Genomic DNA, 17,787 nt, shown 5'->3' with positions numbered 1-17,787 from the left:
ATAGTTTATAAAAACTAGCACAAGCATCAAAAGTACGACATCTGCGCATTGGACTTTATGCAATAACATGTTGTACCGCAAGCAACAATGTTTGCACATTTCATGTAGATATTCAGAACAAGGAGCAAAACCTGATACGAATCAAAGAAAAAATTATTCAAATTATAAAATTTATTAAGTGCCTTGAGACATCCCAATTTTTTTGGCCCAAAAGCTGGACCACTTGGGTTAGGCCTCTATTTTGGGTGATTGTATATTTGTATGTATTGACGAGATTAATGTTAGGTTTGAGTTGCAGAAGATGGGCATTGATTCATTGAACAATCTCCAAAGTTTCTTCCACTCTCTCTCTCTCTCTCTCCAGAGCTTGATTCAATTGCAGTAGTCGGTTGCCTTACCAAGCATCAACAAAACAATCTCATATTCATTCATTCATTCATCATCATATCTTGAGTGATGTGGTAAAGGAAGAAATGGGCTTCATTCCAGCCCAATTATCAGTCAGCATTCAGATTTTATATGGCCCAATATATAAAAGTGCAATGCTTTTCTTTTCTCCACTTCTACTTTTTCGCATATGACTTGGGCTTTTAATACATATTGACTTTTAATGTATATATAGAAATGTTTTTTTTTTTAAAGATTAATACCTAAATCTCTCTAGAAAACACTCAACATGATATTTAACAGGACCTTAAATTCATTCTTGCAATACTACATTTATGAAAAAATAATATATTCATTTTTGGCACCTCTATCTTGTTGGTTTGGTCTGCCATGTCAGGATAACCAATTTTAAAATTTATAAAATAATCTTATTATTATTATTATTATTATTATTATTATTATTATTATTATTATTATTATTATTATTATTACTACGTAAATAAAAACATAACTGTAACAATTTTTGGTCGTTTGATCTTGGTTTGATTTGTTCAAAATACAATGAATATTATATCTCGTACATGGTGCTTTAAATATACATTTTTAATATGTTAATTGAGTTATTATTTATTTTACATATAAAATGAAATATAAGCAGTAAATATTTTCTATACATTATACTGGCGTAAATGCTAGTTAATCTTTAATTATAGATTAATGAACCTAATTGTATAACAATAAATTTATAATTAAAGTCTTTTTTTTAAAGATAATTTATAATTGAAGTCTTAACTGCCCTTTATTTAACTTCTAATTATCTCTAATCGTTATTAATTTATAAGAATGGCGAGAGTGCCCACCCTATAGTTTTACCTTCCAGTATCATGCAAAAACTAAGACTTTGCAAAATCTGAATATTGAGTCCCGTAAACATGACCAAAACAATAACACACACATATATATAGGGAGTATAAAGAGAATCCAAAATTTTATACTTATACATTTATAATATGCAAAATACAAAATTAAAGATAGGTTAGCACGGCATATACTACATGGCCTGATGGCCAGCCTATCACATAACCCAAAACTTGGAGTGCAACAATTATATTGGTAATGGAATGATGTCACAACATCTTAGCCATAATATTTGTTATTTATGTATGTAAATAAAAGAAATCACAAGTGGTGTGTGTATATATATATATATCTCCATCTTTTTTTTTTTTGATGAAATTACATTATAAATAAAACAAACCACACACACCCCACCTAGTGGTTATTGTGGCCGAGAGTACTCGAACCTGTGACCTCTTGGACAACAGGCAACCACCCCAACCACTAGGCCATCCCAAGGGGACTTATATCTCCATCTCTTGTCCCAATTGAGAATAGCCCCAGCATTCATCACATGTAATGTCCACCATCATTCTTCCCATGTGTCCAAAAACAATAAAAATTTAATCAAATAACTTTATGTCATTTCATCTCATTCTAATGACTACTATTACTCAACCAACTCACTTATTTTCCACGTCAGCACATCGCCACGCCAAATCAGATATGGTACGACGGCATATAAGTATTTTGAACTTCAAAAATAAAAATGGAAGTAAAAAATAAAATGAAAAATGAAAAGAAGCGTTTCAAAAAAAAAATGAAAAGAAGAAGAGGGTCGGAGGAGGAGGTGGAAGAAGAACGGCAACAATTGTTTGAGGCATAAATAAGTACTCTCTCCGTTCCGGTTATTTTGAGACTTTTTTTTGGCACGGTAATTAATAAAGTAGTGTTTTGTGGATAGGTGAAAAAAAATGAAAAAGATAATATGAAGGATAATATGAAAGCAAATTGAAAGTGATTAAAAGGATAATATGGTAAATGTAGCTATTTTTTCAAGGTTTTATATTAATGGATACTTTTTAATTTTATTATTTTAATTTAAACATTTATAAAATTCACTCATAAAAATATTATATATTCTTCAAAAATTTTGTCGGCCATATGTCTTGATTTTCATACAGCAGTAACCGAGCTAGGGCTAGCGTGGCATATTTAGCCAACCGACCCTTTTAAATATTATATATTCTTCATACTGCAATTAAGGTATACAAAATTTTAAGAAATGTTCTCCTACTTATATCGATCCACTCCTAATGTTACTATTCGATTTGTCCGAAAATCTCTGTCATTTCACTTATTATCTGTTAATTATATTTGGCTATGGGATGTTTGATTTCAAAATTATGGATAGTCGATTGTTTGTATTCCCCAACTATTAAAGTGCGGTGGCAGTGAATTAATTAATTAATCAAATAAGGGCATAGATGAGAGAAGACATAATAAGCCAAATTAGTTAGATGTGGCGTGAAGCTTACTCTAGTCAAGTTGGTTTTAATCGCAGAGAATTACTATCCTGCAATCGGATGTACGTAGCGTCCAGCGGGGCTCGGATGCGAGCGGGCGCACCGTAATATCATAGGACAGGAAGATGATTCCTTACTTCGGATGGGAGAAAACTGCGAGGAAGAAACAAAAGTGGGACCCACGCACTAAGGAAGTGATGATTGCGATTGATTTGGACAGTGTTCTTCTTCCTCCTCGTAAACTGAATTATTCGTCATCTGCCCGCGGCACAAACGCCACGTATACGCCCTCCGATTATCCGGTGGGCCCCTGCTCACCGACCAACTTGTCCCGAGTGGGCCCCCCTCCCCTACTTGCTTCCTGTTGCACGTTTCTCAACCGATTTTGCCAAAGATGCATGTAGATTTCTCTCGTCGACCAAGATTTTAATTACACTCTATAACCAGAATATACTCAAAACTCCCTATACAATTATTATCACGCCTCTTTATTTAGATATCGAGTACCAATTATATTTCAATCGAATCCAATCCAAAATTTGTTGGTTATCTGATATAAACATTGAAATTTTTTGGTTTTTGAATATATTTAATTACCAATTGAATATATTCGATTAATCGATTTAATTAATTTTAAAATTATAAAATATTTCATTCGTTTCACTATAAGTAACTCAAAACTTTTGAACACGAGAATTAAGAAAAATGTGTAAATTGATTAAAAGTGGTAGGCCTACACTTTTTTAAGGATTAAATTTTTCTATTTGGGAAAACAAACCACTTACAATGGAACGTCCCAAAAAATTTGTGGTGTTTTGGCACAAGAATTGTGAGGATGGAGAATTAAGATGGCAGAAGATGATGAAAGTCGAGAATTTTGGATGAAGTTGGATGATTTTGAAGAGATGATTAGAGATTGGGCTTGGATTAATTATTCGAATTTTAATTAGGCCTAAAACTCTAGTGTTAATTACTCCCTCCGTCCCACTCCAATAAGCTCATTTTCTTTTTTAGGTAAAAAAGTTGTACTTAATTGGTGTGAATCACACCACTTTACTACCACTTTCCTACTAAAAAGTAAAAAAAGTGAATCTATTGGACTGAGATAGAAGGAGTATATTTTGGGGCTTTACTTTTGTAAGGGCCGAGAGGCCCATTTTATAGGGGTGACCGGCACCTTAGGGATTTTAATCCCATATATATTTTGCTCCAACTTAAAGACAGCCGCTAGTGAGTAGATAGAAGTGAGGTTTTAAATTCAATTCTTAGTGCTATACGTTAGGAATACTCAAGGTTTTAGTTTGATCAATTTAATTCTCTTTTTGCTTTTGACTTGGAAAGTGGCGGCTGGAACCAAGTTGCGGCAGAAGACTTGTTTTCAATTGTGGTTACATTGCTATATCAATTTCATTTAATTTGCTTAGCATAATTTCCGTTGTTTTCTTTGATTGCAATTCATTCGTTAATTTTGTGTTTGGTTATTTTATGTTTGATTTTATTTATTTGATTGCTCTTAGTTTAATTATGAATAGTTAAATATTTAATTCGGTGATAATAATGAAGTACTGATTTAATATCTGTGAAATCTAATTGAACATATAATTAATTCCTATTTATTCCTTGTGTTTAAAGATAATTATGATTTAATTTAAGCCTGGTCAACTTAGATTTAATTGGATTACAGTCAATTGGCATCTTCAATCGAAATTGTTGGAATAAGGCTGATTAGTGATAAAGCTACCATGTTCGTAGTAGGAATAAATTGGTAGACGAATTATTAATTGTGTTCTTGAGTAATTTGTCTAAATTGAGTTCCTTCATCTTAATGCAATTAGAATATTAAATCTAGGCCTGACGTCTCCATATAGGTTATATTTTGAAGAGGGAAATAGGCAGGTCTGACGTCTATAGCTGTCTATCGACACAATAAGTAGGAATTGAGGTATGTCAGTGCGTTCACGGGATCCTATAACTGATTGGTTGATTGGGGTTAATTTATCTTTGCGTCGATGATCAGAGTTATTGAATTGGTATGGATTTATTCGAGCCGAGTTACCTTTCTTGATTGAATTTTAGTAATTCTCTATTTGATTTATTTGCTTCCTTAATTAATTAATATTTCTCTCAATTTAAGGCGTGGTGGCTACACCAACTCAGATATTTAGGAAATTGATTGCAATTACCCGTTCTCTGTGGTTCGACCCTACTTGCTACTAAACTATTCTAATTCTTAGCTATTGCAGGAATTATTTGGTGGTATACGACGTCCACCACTCATATAGGTCTTCCACCCCAATTCATCACTCATCACGGCGACACAAAGGGGCCGAAGAATAAAGATGAGCGGGGATCGACGGATTTACAAGGGATGGCGGAAGATTAGCATTTGACAGAGTATGGCTGCGTAGTCAAGAGAGAGTGGGGTAGAGAGGGTGAGAAATGAAAGGAAAATTTAAGGGTTTGACTATTTATAGTCTAATTAATTAAGTAATTAACTTTTTTTTTAGCAGAAAAAAGGGATAAAGCTTTCATTGAAACCAGGTACCAGCGGTACCAAAAAGAGAACACAAAGAGAGTTGAAACATGAGAGAAACAGGAGAGTTAATTAAGTAATTAACTTAATGTTAAGTAAATATTAATTTTAACTTATAATAGAAATGTGTCTTGTTATATGAGACAACTCCAAAATAAAAGTGTGTCTTAAATAATGGAACGAATGAAGTATTATTCTTTTCAAAACTGTCACATTTGATTATTATTTTACCAAGGCAATAGATTCTAAAATTCTTTGTAATTATACAAATAATTTTAAGTTTACAATAATACATTATACGGGAAGCGTTGTACTAGTTAATACTCTCTTTGTCCACCAAAAACATATAACACTTTTATTTTTAGGAGAGGTCCCACCATCTAACCTTTTACTTTACTCTCACAAATACCTTTACTTATAACAAAAAATCAATTTTGGCTCAAACTTAATTCAACTTCAACCACTTATTTTATACATGATGAGACTCTTTATCTATTAAAAATACATTCATTAACTACTTATTTTATTAAAATTCATATCCAACCAAAATGTTATGCTTATGTCAGACAAGTGGAGTAACTATTTATACGTGCATCATTTTTAATAAATAATCTATCATTCATTTTTATTTTTTTTAATTAGGTCAAGTAACTATCTATATGTGCACTATTTTATACTCTCTCTGTCCACGAAAGAATTTCTTAGGAGGGAATGACATAAATTTTAAGAAAAGAGTTGTTAAGTGTGAGAAAAAGTTATTAAGTAATTGGGAGTGATGAAAAGATGTTATAATTAGTATTGAGAGTGGTGAAAAGTGAAAAGTGAAAAGTAAGTGGTGGGGTATAGTCGAAAATTAGGTAAGAAGTTCTTTTGTGGACGTCCAAAGAGAAAATTTAGAAAGTTCTTTCGTGGACGAAGGCAGTAAGCCTTATTTGCAAATAATTAACTTTTTGGATTGCATTTTCTGTATTTCCCCTGTCTCAGAAAAACACTCATTTTGTCATTTTATGTTGTCTTTTAAAACATGCATTTTTATTTTTATCGAATAATACCCCATTACATTTCTTTTATTTTTTTTATCCCTACTAATTATAAAGTACTCCCTACGTCCCATTGTATCTGAGACTCTTTCTATTTAAGGTGTCCCACTGTAAGTGAGACTCTTTCCTTTTTTGGTAAAGATTTTACCCTTTAAACACATTTTCACTTTTTCACCTAAAACAAAATGCACGTTTCTTATTTTCCGTACAAAAAAAAGGTCTCACATACAATGAGACGGATGGAGTAATTTTTATTTTTTTTTTCATTTACAATACACTCATTTTTTAAAACTCGTTATCTCATAGCCGTATGTTTTTGGGAGGAATCAGGATAGAGTATTTTGTTTCAGTTGGACGAAGTGATTGATAAGATTGATTTAAGTCAAACAGGAATGTACTAATTTTGGAATGTGTTATAAGAGGAAGTGATATGTTTGAATTTATATATTGATCGTATTCCAATTAAGAAAGAAAGGGTCGATCGCTCTATCTGGAAAAGAAAAGGGTGGTTGAATGAAAAAAAATCACATTAATTAAATGCTTAGTTGTGCTTGTCTCCAATATATGAGAATTTTTATAGAGCAAAAGTTAAAAATGCCCACTTATTGAGTAAAAAAAAAATTATAGGGACACGTAAGGATTTTAATAAACTCTTTTTTGATCAATTTGTTTAGAGATTCGATGCCTTATGTTGTTTATCTCGTTTGTGATGAGTACTAGTATCATATTATTTGATGCATTATTGTTTATTTATATATAAGTTAAATTGCAGTGAAAATGCTAATTTTTGTGATATTAGAATAATGCATAAATCAATAGTATGCAATTTTGTATAATTTATTTATAATGACTGAATAACAGTGATGTGGAATAAATTAAATACGCATAAATTAGGATCGCCACACATGTGTACTAGATATTAGGGGAATCTTAAAAGATAATATTTTTTAGGGTTGGAGCTACAAAAGACCCCAGGCTATTTGTTACAGGGGTGCATAGTTGGTTCTATGGCGCGGGAAATATTCCAACCGTGGAGCAGTACACCCTTGCCCATTTGTCATTGATGTCAGAAGAGTATAAAGTCCCGAAAAAAGCTGACAAGCCACTTATGCAGATATCGTTACTTTGCATGAGGAGTACGTGATATAGCTAGAAAATGACCATATTATCTCTCCGTTCATGTATCTTATAAATAGCTCATTTTCCAATTTGTAACACATGTTTTCTCTCATTAAAAAATATCACTCTTTGTTTATTACTTTCATTCGTGCAGTTCTCTCTCTCCGACGAACTTTTGCAGGTAATAAGACAATAATCGAACGGTAAAATTTATCCTTCCTATTTTACTATATAACAGCCAGTATTTAATTAATTGATAAAATTTTCGCTCCTCTAGGACTCGAACACATGCAAATACATGCGTCGAGAAATGCAACAAAAATTACAAAGAACTATGTGTGAAGTAGTGTCCAAAAATAGAGTATGTGTAAATTTGGGAAACGTACCAAAAAGAAAAAATATGTATGAATATGGAGTACTGAGGGAGTATTTTGAATATTTCGTGCAAGTATACTTTATGCATTATATACAATACTTCTCACATTCTCCTAATAAGATGCTTTTTATTTGAACTCCTTTCTGCATTTGTATATTGAAATATAAATTAACGGATCGAGCCAAGTATTGTTGATAATATGACTAGTACAATATTCTCTGACGTAAGCATTGTCTAAATTAAACAACATATCGTAAGCATTTGAAAATTGAAATTTATGCTTATAACTTATAAGGACCGCACAAATTTAATTTGCATCAAAGTGGTCATGCAACGTACTATGAGCAATGAGGAATCCCTTGGACATTAGTCAAATTTTAAATAATAATATCATTAATTAAGTCCAAAATCACGAATAATAAACTTGTACGGTAAAAAAAAGTATATGTTGTGTAATGTCATGAAATGAAATACGAAAAATGGGATAGTACTTATCATTAGCTAGGTATGAAAAATGTCTAGCTAATGAGCTTGCGCTTTCGGTTATTTCTATTTAAAAAATTACGCCTAATAACCTACGGCCTTAATTTCGAGTAATTATATCGTATTCGAAATCGCATTTTACTATCAAGTTCTTTCTGCTCCATACAAATTATTTTGAATTTACATTTTCACACTCGACTAAATTAACATGGAATTTTAGAGCTGTATTTTAAATTGTCAGCCCATAAGCGATGGATGCAAATATCATAATTTCAAATAATTATCTTAATGGTTAAGAAACCACATCGTTTATGATTGGCTCAATTTCAAGCAATGTAATAGGCATGATTATGATTGGTAAAGGATGCATAAATAATTGTGGAAATTTAGACCCTTCATGCATGGTTTATACACTTTAAATCCATATATAACGCTAATTCGAATTATTCTGTGTATCATCCACCAAAATCATACTAATAATCTTTCACTAATACTAGTTTCAAAACTAACAAAAACATAGATAATTAATCACATGAAACTGAGAGAGAGAGAGAGAGAGAGAGAGAGGACCATCGCCATCCTTATCGAAGAGGCTGAAGGCCTCCTTGAACTCAGAGATCTGATCGTCCGTCAACTGATCCGCCATTTCTTCTCAACAAGCTGATTCCGTAAGCTTTTTGTGGATCAAGAAATTCTGGGTTGGGATTGTGTTTGAGAGCAGATGATTAGAGCCTTCGCCGATCTGCCACCCCGCCTTCGCCGATCTGCCACCTCGATATTATGTCTTGACGTTTTGACCACCCCGCCTTCGCCGATCTGCCACCAATCCGGCGTTGCTCGCAACCGGCTACAGATCTGCACGCAGTCGGCCACCGATCTGCACGCCATCTCTGAGCCTGAGACTACAGTCGTCGAGCCGCCGCACCTCTGAGCCTCGCCGCCCCGACACCTGATTCTTTCCGCTGCCTCCGAGCAGCAGCAGCAGAGAGGCGATCGACACACACACAGCCACCGCAGAGAGACGATCAGCACGCAGCCTGCAAGCAGAGAGAGATCTGAATCTGACTTATTCCTTGGCAAAATTCTCTTATCTCACGAGAAGCAGCAACAGCGGAAATTTGGATTCAGATTCGGCCATTTCTCAGAGGCAGAACCCGATCGAGACACCGGAGGAAAACTACCAACACAGATGCACCCGGCGTGACCCAAGGCCGAGCGCACCGGGACCTTGAAAGCCGAGATGCCGCAAACAAGACCCAACAGCAGCAAGAGACAAGAAGAAAACCAAAGCGCCAAGCACAGAACCTGTTTGAGTAAATGCCCCAGACTTCAATCTTTTTGCGTATCTCTAAATAATTGAGTTTCATCTTAGTAAAATGGAGGGAGGTGTTTGGAGGGAGGTGAGGAGGAGAGGGGAGAGATCCAAAACAAAGTTCGAGCTCAGATCAGAGAACCAAGTCAAGCAGCATGAGAAGGGGAACGTTGAGAACTCAATCACCTTCTTTTTCAACAATTTTCCGGAAGGCACATGGAAACAGACCTTGGAGAAAAGCTTCAACAGAATCGGTAAAGTCTTGGATGTGTTTTGTCCAAGGAAGAGAGACATCAAGGGTAAACCCTTCGGCTTCGTTCGGTTTGAGAAGGGGCTGGATTCGAATTGGACTCTGGAAGAACTGAACAACACCTGGATTGGAAGCTACAAGATTAGGGCTTACATCCCTAGGTTTGAAAGGCAAAAAAAGGAGGAAGTTGCTCTGAATGGAGGGACACATCCGAATGAGAATGGGCTCCCATCGCCGAAGAGTAAGGTCTCACAGGGTCCTAGAATCGCGAAAAGATCAGAACTCGCGACGGGGAAAAGAGATGAAGGCAACTCCTACGCGGAGGTTCTCAGGAGGACAAACTCGGGGTTTTCTTGTCCCCCGGGTGAGATCTTTGAGTTCCAGTCAACTGTTGAGGAATCGGCTTGGCTCCACAGAGCATACACAGGTTACATCAAGACGGATTTCTTTTGGGATGAATTTGGTGAGGAAATTCTTAGTGAATGTGCAGAGCATCTGAAAGTTACTCATATGGGGGGAAATCTTACACTTATTGAAAGTGTGAGTGACGCCCCTGTGGAAGAAGCTCTGAAGGATCTCGACGAATGGGCCGGGTTCTGGTTCGAATGGCTCCGGCCGTGGACATACGTGGATTTCAATACGCAAAGAATGGTGTGGACCAAATGGCTCGGTGTGCCACTACAAGCTTGGAATTCCAGATTTTTTGAAGCTTTTGGGGCTCGCTTGGGGATGGTTATTAAGATCCATGAACACACAAAGTCGAAGGAACGTTTGGACATGGCACTTATTCAAATATCAACAGGCATTGCCCAGATCAATAAGACCTTCGAATGCAAGATCGATGGAGCTCATTTCAAGATTCGGGTGGAGGAGATTGACGAGCTTCTTGTGTCTGGTTTTTTGCGGCCTCGGGAAGAGGAATTCTCCTCTGAAGAAGAGAGCTTCTTTGACGATGAGGAGGGGGAGGGTGGCTCGGTCCTTCCGGCAGCGGCTCAGATCATCGGAGAGTTACCTTCCATGCAAAGCAGTGGTGTGGCAGGCCCAAGACCAATGCAATTGCGAGACCCCTCGATTTCTGCCAAGGATACAGCCGCAGTCCCAACTCCCGAAAATGATTGTTTGCATGCGGTGGAGGTGCAATCATGGGATCGGCAGGAATCAGAAGAGGAAGCCCAAGGTAGTTACGGCTCTAGGGACCCACTTCGAAAGGTTTCGAGGCAGAGTGAATATCCGGATGGTTCCCACGTAGTTGCGGAGCAGTCTTGCCCTAATGGGCCTTCAGAGGGATGCACCCAAAGCATTCTGGGCCCTATACCCAGCTCTTTTTGTTTTGGACCCAACGGTAAGGAGATTGTGTGCGGACCTGACCTTTTTTGTAAAGAGACTGGGTCAGCTGGAACTGGAGAGAAAAATGGGCCCAACTGCATTGTGGAACGCGGCCCATTCTACTGCCAACCTCTTTCGAATAACGACTTAGGTCAGGTTAACCCAGAGGAGCAGACACAACGACAGGCAAAGGGAGAAAAGAGAAGACAAAAACAGAGGAGGAAAAGACTTGGCGGAGACATTCCAATCAAATTTGGGCTTAATCGCCTGCTGCAAAATAGAATCAAGAAACCTCACTCAACCAACATGCTTTCGAGGAAAGGGATTGCAGGGAAGGAGAAATCTCTCCTGTTATCTAGCGGGGGTGAAGGAGACGAGGAGAGGGAGGTTTTCCCAAGTAAGGCTCCGATTTCTCAGGAGGTTTCTGCAGAAGTTAACCAAATTCTGGTGGAGGAAGGGACGAGAATATGGGATTTCGGGAAAAAACTTGGCCTTTCTTCTTCTGTTGGTGATCTGGAGATGGCGAAAGAGTTGGGTGAGGCTGAGAAGATCGATGGTGCCGGGGAGAAACAGGTAACAATTTCCTTATGAAGTTGATGTCTTTTAATATCAGAGGGCTGGGAAGTAGAGTTAAAAAAAGGGAAGTGAGAGAGTTGATTCATAAACAGGAGATCGATGTGTGTTTCATCCAAGAAACAAAATTGGAAAAAATGGGGGATGTGGAATTCAATACTATATGGGGTTCCGATGACTTTGGATACGCATTTCGCAATGCTGAAGGCAGGTCGGGGGGAATTCTTACCATTTGGAATGCTTCTAAATTCTCGAGCTCAAGTCAGTGGGATACGCCGGGAGCGGTGATCGTCAATGGGGTGTGGAAAGATGGGAATTTTCGATGTTGTTTGGTTAATGTTTACGCTCCCCAAAGTTTACAGGATAGAGAGCTTTTGTGGGATAAGCTGGAGTTGGTTGCGAGGCAAAATAGAGATCTGTGTGTTTGCTTCGGGGGGGACTTTAACTCGATTCGAAACCTGGCCGAAAGAAATGGAAGGGGCACGCAGGTGTCAGCTAGAGATATCCAGAGTTTCGACCTTTTCGTGAGAAGAAGTGAGATGGAAGAAATTAGACTTCAAGCAAGAACTTTCACGTGGTATCAACCACAAGGGAAGTGCAAATCTAAACTGGACAGATTTTTGGTGAATGAAGAATGGTTGTCAGTTTGGGCTTTCACAAAGGCGAGAGGGCTCCAACGATCGATTTCAGACCATTGCCCAATTCTCCTTGAAACGAATAAGGTGGACTGGGGACCGAAACCTTTCAGGTTCCTCAACGCTTGGACAACTCATCCGGATTTTGACACAGTGGTTCGAGACTCTTGGCAACGTATCGGAATTTCTGGAAGAAGTTGCTTTGTGTTTAAAGAGAAAATCAAAAGATTGAAAGAAGATCTCAAGGTTTGGAGTAAGGCGGGATTCGGGATTGTCGAGGAGAATATTTCAAAACTCAAGACGGAAATACTCAAATGGGACTCTATTGATGATGTGTTCGGGTTGGAAGAGGAAGAGGCTGTTTTGAGATGTGAAGCGGAAGCAAATCTCCTTACTCAGCTGCAGCATCGGGACAGTACTCTCGCTCAAAGGGCTTGTAATCGGTGGCTTAAGGATGGGGATTTGAATAGTAGCCTTTTCCACAAGGCTATTAATGGCAGAAGAGCGAGGAATAATGTTTCGGGGCTTAATATGGACGGGGCATGGATTCAGGAACCCAACGAAGTGAAAAGAATTGTCAAGGATCATTTTCATTCTCAATTCAGGAAAAGATCCAGAGCTTGCCTTAGGTTGCCAGATGATTGTGTTAACCGGAAAATTTCAGATTCAGCAAGAGAGTGGCTTGATCGTTCCTTTTCTGAAGAAGAGATCAAGGAGGCGGTGTGGAACTGTGACGGTGGTAAGAGCCCCGGGCCCGATGGCTTTAATTTCCTCTTTATGAAGAGATGTTGGGAGGTCATTAAAGGTGATCTTCTGTCGGTTTTGAGGGAGTTCCATACTAATGGAATTCTGGCGAAAGGAAGCAACCCATCCTTTGTGGTTTTAATTCCGAAAAAAACCACGGCCTCCGATCTTGGCGACTTCAGACCCATTTCACTTATTAGCTGTCTTTATAAGGTGATTGCTAAAATTCTTGCAGGGAGATTGAAGCAAGTACTGAAGGATATTATTTCGGAGCCCCAAAGTGCTTTTGTGGAAGGAAGGTACATCCTCGATGGCGTGGTGGTGCTGAATGAACTGATTGAGGCCGCAAAGAAAAAGAGAAGAGGTCTTGCCATGTTCAAAGCTGATTTCGCCAAAGCATACGATACGGTGGACTGGGATTTTTTGGACAATATGATGGAGATGATGAATTTCAGTCACAGATGGAGAAGGTGGATTTCAGGGTGTCTTCGCTCGGCGACTACTAATGTCCTTGTAAACGGGAGCCCCTCCGGGGAATTCCAGCTGGAACGTGGGATTCGTCAAGGTGACCCGCTGTCACCTTTCCTTTTCCTAATCGTGGCAGAGGGGCTGAATATCCTCACGGAAAGAGCAGTGCAGAGGGGTTTACTCGAACCCTTCAAAGTCGGAAATGGGGAACTTCGCGTATCACATCTCCAATACGCTGATGACACCATTTTCCTCGTCTCAGAGAAGGTTGAAAATGCCCGAGCTATTAGGAGTATTCTCAAGATTTTTGAGGTGCTTTCGGGTTTGACAGTGAACTTTGACAAAAGTTGTTTTTTCGGAATCAACATCAAAAATGAAGAGAAATCAGTTATGGCAGATCATCTTAAATGCCGTGTTAGCTCACTCCCAGTCAAGTACCTCGGAGTCAAGGTTGGAGGCCATCTCTCAAGGGCGACGGACTGGGCTTACGTGGTGGAAAAAGTGGAAAGAAAGATCAACGGTTGGAAAACTAGGAAGATCTCGTTTGCCGGAAGGGTTACTCTCCTCCGGTCGGTGTTGCTCTCCATCCCTATCTACCACCTTTCTTTCTCAAAAATTCCGAAAAATGTGTTAACAGCAATTAGATCGCTGATGTGCAAGTTTCTTTGGGGGGGAGGAGAAGCGACTAAGAAGATTTGTTGGGTCAAATGGGAGGACCTGTGTTGGGAGCACGGGGAAGGGGGACTTGGTCTTAAAAATTTGGGATGGTTCAATTCGGCACTTTTGGCTAAATGGCTTTGGCGGTTTCTAATGGAAAAAGAGTCACTTTGGGCGCGAGTGATTAGGAGTAACCATGGGGAAATCTGTTGGGATGACGGGGGTTTTCGTATGGAGGGGAGTGTCGATTCTAAAACTGGGTGGTGGAGAAAGGTTCTTAGTTTGAGCTGGGGCCCGAACGGGAAATGGCTCAGGGAGAATATGGAAATTCAAGTTGGAGACGGGGCAGGCTTTATCTTTTGGAACCACCTGTGGATTGGAGAAAGTAGACTCTCCGATCAATTCCCAAGACTCTATCGTCTTAGCAGCAACCAGAATGGATCAATCTCGAGCATGGGGGAGTGGAAGGAGGGAGAGTGGGTGTGGAGTTTCAGTTGGAACCGGGAGCTTTTAGAAAGAGAGAAGGAGCAGGTGCAGCGTCTAGTCAATATTATCAAACACGTCCGAATTTGTGAGGGGAAAGCTGATAAATGGAGATGGAAGGCCTCAAAAGATGACTCATTTACAGTCAAATCCGCCTACAAAACTATAAGTGCAGCGGATGGCCGAAATTCTATCAGGGGGAGTGATCTGGAACTTGCTATCATCTGGAAAGCCCCGGCACCACCAAAAGTGATCACTACAGCGTGGAAAGCTATTAGAGGACGAATGGCTACGTGTGAAAATCTTTTGAAAAGGAAGGTGAACATCCAACATCAGGAGGCTTTATGTGTTTTCTGCAAGGCGACGATCGAGACGGCAGACCACCTGTTTTTGAGCTGTGATAAGGTATATCAACTGTGGAGCGAGGTCGTGGCTTGGCTTGGCAAGCAAACGGTTCTGCCGTGCAAGGTAAAAAACCACTTTAACGCCTTCATCAATCTTGGTTGTAAGAAAGAAAAACGTTTCCTACTTAGTGTGTGGTCTGGAGTTATTTGGAGTATCTGGAAAGTGAGAAATGAGTGTAAATTCCAACTTGGCGAGTGGAATTCGTACAAGATGATTGTTGAGCTTAAGTCGAGATTGTGGAGTTGGATGACGATCCATAATGTGCAGAAATCAACAGAGGAGTTCAGGAGTTGGTACACCGCAGCTTTGCCTGGAGAGTCTTGAGCGGATGTTTTTGTTTGTCTTCTGTTATCCCTTTCTCATCTTTTTCTCTCCCCTTTGTATTTCTTTGGTACTGCTGGTACCGGATCAATAAAGTTGCTCCATTTTCTGCTCAAAAAAAAAACTAACAAAATTCATGTCCAAAGTCGTTTCTAAGATCCGACAAAAGTGGGCCAAATCTAATTAGCACTTTATAGGAACAAGTGAAGCAAGACACTAAAAATCACAAATAATAAAATTAAAAATACCCCCGGCCCGGCGTAGCAAAGATAGAATTTCAATTGCGGTGGGCATCAGATATTCTTGAATACGACAATAGGACGAGAGTGTAATGGGACATTTCAAGATTTGGTCATAATTTTCAATTTATATCCTCTTCCCCATTGTGAGTTAGAGATCAACACAACATAATCATTTTATATTACTAAGTATATATTTAATTAAAAGTAATATGGTAAAATTACCTAAACGACACAACGACGAAGTGCAGCTCAATTAGCAAATATTTATTTTTCAATCAATAATTAAGTTTCAGAATTCGTGTCTCCTGATATGCGTAAAGGTGTGAGTGTTTCAAAAAACTATAGAAGACACATGTTTTGAATAAATTATACTAGTATTAGGTAAATAGTAAGGCTTGAAAGTAAATGCAGTAGGATATATGAGGAAATTAAGATGAGTTTGAACTACAAACATGTCCGTAATTTATAGTAGTAGTTTTAATTTGTACTACATATTTGAAACTTGGAAGAGAACTAATTGAGAGGGCGCATTTGGAATTAATCCGTGATTTATTAGAAACCTAGTCTCGATCCATTACCGTTCATTATATTACAAGAGTTTGAACTGACATTGGGAATCTGAAATTCGTTTAATATAACATAAAATGCAAAACAAAGTGATGAATTGGAGTTTGAGTAGCTAGGTTTAACCTATATTTCCCATTCCTGAAAAGAAGAAGAAGAAGAAGAAGAAGAAGAAGAAGAAGAAGACATGTTTGAGACTGTTATATATGGATAAAAATATTAATAAAAATATACAAGTATAAATTTGTATTCAAATGGTAGTGTCTTAAAGATCTTGATTCGTAAAACGATCTCACAATAGCAAATTTATGATTACATGATTCTTTTCATGTGAGTACAAATTAAATCGGGTTTAGTTTGAACGCATTTTCAATTTTCACTAGCTATAAGGTCAAACTCTTGTCTACAGAATGGACAACACACTTAAACAATGCTTTTTTGCACTAATTAAGTAGCTTGATTTGAGATGAAGTTTAGTTAGCATTTATTCCTCCAGAAAAGGGACCCGCATTAACATTAACTATATAGGAATATTTACTTATTTATTTCTTGAGGAGATCTTAGTTTTTTTTTGGGGGGGAGGGGGGATGGAAAGGAAATTTATAGATTTAAATCAGCATGGACAATATTCAAAAGTCAAGTTGAGAAATTTGATTTTCAGATCATTATTACACCATATATCAGAATAAAAAAAAAACAAACTTAGCTAATTTATTTGCCTCCATATTGGCTTCTCTATACACGTGACTAAACTCTAGAACAATATATGTTAGTTGTTAAGATTTAAGAATCATTAGATATTTTTATTCAAGAAGAAAATAAAATATTTTTGGGCACTCCATCTTACCAGCTTAATTAGTAAACCTTAGTTTATGGGTGAACACACACATGGCAATGATGTCATTCCTAATTAGATTAATGCACATAATTACAACATGCATTAATTTAGCTACTGGTGGACAGATGGTTAATTATTGCAACATTATAACACGAATATTCTCCTTCGAAATTATCTACACATTTGTTTCTTTCCACGAACTACTTACTACATATTTTAAACTACGTCGATTGCGTCGGAATAAGAATTTATTATTATTATTATTATTATTATTATTATTATTATTATTATTATTATTATTATTATTATTATTATTATTATTATTATATCGACCACGGGTGAAATATCAATTATCAAAACACTTAAGAAGAACCTCATGACATATATTTATATATTACTTACCTCCCCGCAATAGACAAAACTTAGGCATCAAAGTTTACATACTTCCTTCGTCTCTTAAAAATGTACGTTTTTTTATCTGTATATATCTTAATAAATTTTAACTAAGTGCGTTATAAGTGAAGAAAGAGACTCATTTTTATTGTCGTGTTAAAATAATGAGAATAAAAAAAGGGGTTTAATTGTGGTAGGTTACGTACTTATGTGTAGTAAAATTGTGAATAAGCTAAGAAAGTGAAGAAAAAATAAAAAAAAGTTATAGTGAGATA

General features: G+C 37.4%; 1 non-coding gene across 1 annotated transcript; it reads right to left on the bottom strand.

The window, feature by feature from the left end:
- Positions 1-2,324: 2,324 nt before the first annotated feature.
- LOC131002066 (U11 spliceosomal RNA) lies at positions 2,325-2,459 on the bottom strand. The gene has a single exon (XR_009094147.1). It is a non-coding gene; the product is annotated as a U11 spliceosomal RNA (small nuclear RNA).
- Between the last annotated feature and the right edge of the window lie 15,328 nt (positions 2,460-17,787).

Source organism: Salvia miltiorrhiza, chromosome 8 (assembly GCF_028751815.1).
Source record: "Salvia miltiorrhiza cultivar Shanhuang (shh) chromosome 8, IMPLAD_Smil_shh, whole genome shotgun sequence".
Lineage (NCBI taxonomy): Eukaryota > Viridiplantae > Streptophyta > Magnoliopsida > Lamiales > Lamiaceae > Salvia > Salvia miltiorrhiza.
Note: the sequence above shows the minus strand (reverse complement) of the source record. Positions and strands in the feature narration are given on the sequence as shown.